Source organism: Sphaerodactylus townsendi, linkage group LG01, assembly GCF_021028975.2.
Source record: "Sphaerodactylus townsendi isolate TG3544 linkage group LG01, MPM_Stown_v2.3, whole genome shotgun sequence".
In the NCBI taxonomy this organism is placed as follows: Eukaryota; Metazoa; Chordata; class Lepidosauria; order Squamata; family Sphaerodactylidae; genus Sphaerodactylus; species Sphaerodactylus townsendi.
Genome location: NC_059425.1, coordinates 107,383,512 through 107,389,538, shown reverse-complemented (window position 1 = coordinate 107,389,538; position 6,027 = coordinate 107,383,512).

The window sequence follows — 6,027 nt, the reverse complement described above, 5'->3', positions numbered from 1 at the left end:
TTTCCTCTACTAGTTTACCTACCCAAAGAAAAAAATAGGTGAAATATATGGTAACGTAACATTAAAATCTTCAAATAATTTATACAATAAAGTATCTTAACTTAATCGTAACATAAACTTAACATCGAAGACAAACCTTTTTAAACAATTCAAGATTAAGAGGAACTTTTTTCCCCAAGAAGATACTTTTGTCAGCTATCAGCCACCGTCTCTCAAAATGAAAAAATCTTGAAAAAACACCTTATGGCAAATTCAGCATTATGCTACATGAAAAATAAGTAATGATGTCACTGATTATATTTCTCCACCAGCATTATCCATATGAATGTACCATTCTCAAGTACTTTCCCTTTTAACCGTTGCACTATTCCTTGATGAAAAGATCGTAATTCACCACTGCTTACAATGAGCCAACATTTTCCCAAAACTTGGCAACCCAATCCAGAGTGGTGGGGCCAAATCTGCTTTTGGAGCCAACACATTTGCCCACCTTGCCAGTGTCAGTGGCACTTATGCTGATGGAGAGGGCAAACTGAGAAGTGGGAACCATGGACCCAGAACAGCCTGTACCCCGCAGAGTTAGTTCGGCCTAAAGCTGGGGGACAGGCTAGGGGGTGTTCCAGGGGTGGAGCCAACTTTAGTCATCTTCCACTAGGATTCTGACCCGGGAACACCCCTGGTGCAGGCCTTCAATTCATGCCACCCAAAAAGGCAGCATAAGTCCATTTAGGACTTTCAGGCAGCCAAGGTATTTCTGGAGCTTGCTGCCTTCATGCACCACCAGAAAGACCTCTAGATTGGGCTACTCATCTCTCAAGTAGAATGCTCTTCCCTTTGTCCTTGATGCAGAAACCAACACAAACTCCGCATTCCTTTCATACTATTAATTATTACAATTCACCAATGTTCAAACACTAGTGAAAATCAGAGCTCAGGCTAGGAACTACTTATCTTCAAGGGAATTTTTACAAAGAGAGTACTGCAGTTTAACCAGAAGACCAATGTATATGTAAGACAGTTCACCTATCAGGCAACAAATCAGTATTTTTACTACGTATACTATTACTTCATTTTAAAAAAAGAAACGTTTGTAAATAGACAAAACAGCTACATTGCGATCTTTCCTAACCTAATTTCCTACAAACCTAGAAATTTTTTAATCTTCTTGTTTAAGTCTGAATGTTATGTTAGTAGTGAAGGACAATAACCTGTCTGCAACCAGTCACTCAAACAAGCTTCTGTACTATTTCTTCTATTATGCTTTTAAAACTAAGTTTACTTATAAGAAAACAACAGGTGACATTAGGTTGAAACTTAAGCTGTCTGCAAGGCGTTTGAGGTTTTAGGGATGAAAATATTCTATGTGTTACATAGGTAACCTTTCATTCTTGAACAGCTACTTTGATGTAAACTTCAAATAATGGCTCTTCACTACCCTCCCCCAAGTAATTTCCTATGACCCCTGAAAAAGCAACACCAAGGAGTCTAGGGATCCTATGTAGAAAAGGCGACATGGAATAAGACCATAGTGCAGAAGGGAAATTGGATAACTTCACCACCGTTTTCTGCTGCTGGCCCTTTCCGCACGGGCCAAATACAGCGCCCTGGGGACAGCAAGTACGCCGACCCAACCCCCAGCGTGGCCGTGCGGAAATGGTCGCTGATAGAAACAGGTGGAGGACAACTTTGCCTAATTGACCCTTTTTCTAGCAGCCCTATCTTCTATATATGAGAGTACTCCAATATCCCCTTGCCAGGGGCCACTGGGAAAGAGAAAAGGCAGGAAAGATCTACCTACCACACATGATTCAGAGGATTTATCTTTCATTTTGTTACATTTACATTTGACATTATCTCTCCCCACAGAGGATGTAACATTCACATGCAGATCACCAGATCACCAGATCCTTACCCCTCACTATGAGCACTCATGAAGAAGCAACACAGGCCATTATGGAGAACATGGAATCTGTTTTTGCCTTACAAATCTTTATCCAGCCCTTCCAGTCTGGTTTCTGAGTTTTATAGTTCATAACGTGGCTGAAGAGAGGAGGAAGGCTGGATCAGTACACGGGAGGCATGCACAAACATCCAGTCCCCCAGACTGCCTGGATATGTTGTCTGTGTACAATGAACTGGGCAGAAGGAAATAAACAGGGCTTTGCCTTAGCAACAGTAGTAAAATTTATTGTTTATAGCCAAAGGCCATTGTTTACGGCCAAAGAAGTTGGGATGGGGATCTTTTGGCTGTCACCATTTTTGTGTGGGCATAACTCTAAGAACATAAGAACATAAGAACAAGCCAGCTGGATCAGACCAGAGTCCATCTAGTCCAGCTCTCTGCTACTCACAGTGGCCTACCAGGTGCCTTTGGGAGCTCACATGCAGGATGTGAAAGCAATGGCCTGTTGCTCCCGAGCACCTGGACTGTTAAGGCATTTGCAATCTCAGATCAAAGAGGATCAAGATTGGTAGCCATAAATTGACTTCTCCTCCATAAATCTGTCCAAGCCCCTTTTAAAGCTATCCAGGTTAGTGGCCATCACCACCTCCTGTGGCAGCATATTCCAAACACCAATCACACGTTGCGTGAAGAAGTGTTTCCTTTTATTAGTCCTAATTCTTCCCCCCAGCATTTTCAATGTATGCCCCCTGGTTCTAGTATTGTGAGAGAGATGAAAAATTCTCTCTGTCAACATTTTCCATCCCATGCATAATTTTATAGACTTCAATCATATCCCCCCTCAGACGTCTCCTCTCCAAACTAAAGAGTCCCAAACGCTGCAGCCTCTCCTCATAAGGAAGGTGCTCCAGTCCCTCAATCATCCTCGTTACCCTTCTCTGCACTTTTTCTATCTCTTCAATATCCTTTTTGAGATGTGGTGACCAGAACTGAACACAGTACTCCAAGTGCGGTCGCACCACTGCTTTATATAAGGGCATGACAATCTTTGCAGTTTTATTCTCAATTCCTTTCCTAATTATCCCCAGCATAGAGTTTGCCTTTTTCACAGCTGCCATGCATTGAGTTGACATTCCCATGGCACTATCAACTAAGACGCCCAAATCCCTTTCCTGGAGGGCCCAGAGCACGCTCCCAGCCCCAGACTGTTTCTTATCCCAACAGGAAATACTTTTGGGATGATCAAATCAGGTGTGAGGACCCAAGAAGAATAACAAACAGTTTATTAAAGAGGACTAATAACAACAGTAATTCAAGTCACACATAGGATGAGATCAGTTTAAAGCCAATAAACAAAATAATAAAAATTCTAGTGCACCTTATCTTTACTATCCCTTATCTATCTCTTGGAATTAGGCTTCAGGCCAACTCACTCCATAGTGAATAAAGGATCCCTCCATCTGCAGCATCCTCCCCCAAGCCCTGCTCCTTAGGAGTGACCCACCCTCCCCTTAGGACAAGGCCCTTTATGCATACTTCCCAGGCACCACTCCCTCCACCCTGATTGGTCCCAGGTTTCCATCCAAATTCTCTTTTACCAATCACAAGGCCCAGAGAGTGCCTGGGATATGTAGGCCTACTATAATATAGGCCTCCCTAAGCCCTGTAGGCCACACTTTAGCTTAGGACCATGACAGGCCATTACAATCAACAGGGCTTTGTTGAGTGTGGTACTTTCAAGCAGGGAAGCATAATGAACTTTATTCCCTGGCAATTTTTTTATGAGCCTCAATCCACTTTCTCCAATGGCACATTTGTATATTTCTAATCCTGAACCAATTAAGCTTCAAGTCCAGATAAAATTCATAGAAAAACAAGTGTATGACATACGAGTTAAGATCCACATATTTCCAGGAAATGATGAATTCAATTTTAAAACAACCACATTTAAAGTATCAATCTACTTTTTTTTCAAAAGCATACATTATTTCAGGGGTCCACAACTTCTTTGAGCCTGTGGGCACTTTTAGGACTCTGAGGATGCATGATGCAAACAACCACAAGATGGCTGCTGCATACAATGGAGTCAGCCCCAAATTGTCTGCTACAGCTTACCTTCAGTTGCACACTTAAGTTCCTTGTGTGGTGATGAAAGTGCAGGGCAAAAGCCCCACCTCACCAATCCATTTTAAAAAATACTTGGTGGGCACCTGGTTGAGAAAACATCATTATTTAATTGGCCTTAAACCCCTCCTGTTACTTACATGCGACGTTGTAAGTTAGCCATGTTGAGACAACACTGTGGAATACAATACCTTAACCACTCAAATTTTAGCAGCCCATACACAGCCTTAAAACAGCAGAACATTGATCTTACCTGGCAATCCTATACATCAGTAAGGAATGAATTTACAGTTTTGGGTATGCACTCAAATATCAATTCCTATTTTTTAAAAAGTAAAATTATTTTAATTTCAATCTTCCAATGTTGGCTCCATCCTGGGAATGTCCCAGCCTGCCACTCCCCACATTGGCTGCGCTGGCTACCTGGACTTCTGGGTTTCACAGCCATAAAACTGAGGGGTGGCCAGCCGCCAATAGCTTTGCATTCCGCTGCTCCCTATGTACATTTGGCCCCCTCCCATCTGGATTGGGCTGCCTACCAATACATTGTTATGTAAATTATGTAAACAGCTTCCTGGGTGTTAACTTGGAGTAGGTGAAACAAGGAACCTGATTTGCTAGCCAGTTTGCATTATAATATTAAGGTTGGATAACTTGTGCTTGTATAAAAATATGATGTGTGAGTAATTTAAAATGATATGAAGCACCTTGCATCATTGTAGGGCTAGCATGTACACACTGCACATCTGCAATATATACCTTTCCAAAGACAGTATGTGAAGTAACCTTTAGAAACAAACATTATACTTTCACTCATCTTGAATGCAGCATATCAGTAGATGGCACTCTTTGTTTAGAATCATCTATGAACAATCAGCATTCTTTGCTGCAGCTGTTTCATGAAAAAAAAAACATTTGGCAGTAGAAGAGTTATAGCATTTCCTGAAAACTTGGTTTGGATTTGAAAGTTGAAATTGCATGGTTTTCCCAGCACTTGGAATGAAATTGCAGTCATCCTTGTGTCTGACTGTATTAGCAAAAGTTGACAAAAACCCTCACTTTTAAAATGAAGGCACTTTTTTGATTCGGTTGTGTATAAACGGTGGACAACATTAAAAAGCATAAAATGGGATAAAATAAACAGATGGGAAATTTGCCAAAGAAAAGAAGTGGGACAAAAAAGTTTCAACATGAAAAAGGAAAAATTCTAAATTAATTGGTGTGGGAAATGTTACACACGCCTAAGTAGAAATTCTAAAAGAAATGTGTAGACTATCACCCATAAGGTCAAAATATGTCATGATGTTATTGTGCCTGAGGGTTGTAAAGATGTGATGCTGCCCTCTACAGGGGGATGAGGAAGTTTAGAAGTGTGAATAGTCTGTTGGGAGCCACTGTCAGTCAGGTTGGACACTACTGGCCTAGACAGACAAATGTTCCCTTTTCTGTACAGGGCTACTTCATGTGTTTGCAGCTGAAAGCAAAAGTTCCATCTCACATCTCAGTAGTATTGCTAGTATGGAGGTTATCACAGGAATCTTTCAAAAGAGAAAACAAATATACTGCTTCAACTTGGCACTACATGATCTTTACCTTAAAAATGCCAACAAAATAATCTTCTTTTAAATCATAAGGGAGGGACAAGATTGCCTGAAGTCTCCTCACAACTAGTAAGAATGCAGTGATTGCCATGGTAACAGCTACAGCAATCTTGACCCAGCTGACAAGGGCTGTATTGCAGAGGGAGGCCCTCTTCACTGGACCCTGCGCTGCAGCTGGCTGTGGCTGCAATGGCAACTGCATCAGCTTTGCTCAGTTGAGAAGCTTGGGGGAGGAGGAAGTTGATGCATGCTAAAACTGTGGGCTGCATGCTTGAAACACTTGTCTTAATGGACACTCGCCTAAGTGAAAAAGAAATTTGCCTCTGGTGAGGACTTTTGTGCAGTGGAATACCTGCAGAAAATGGCACCCAGGGCATCTTCCCACCGAAATTGCCTCCC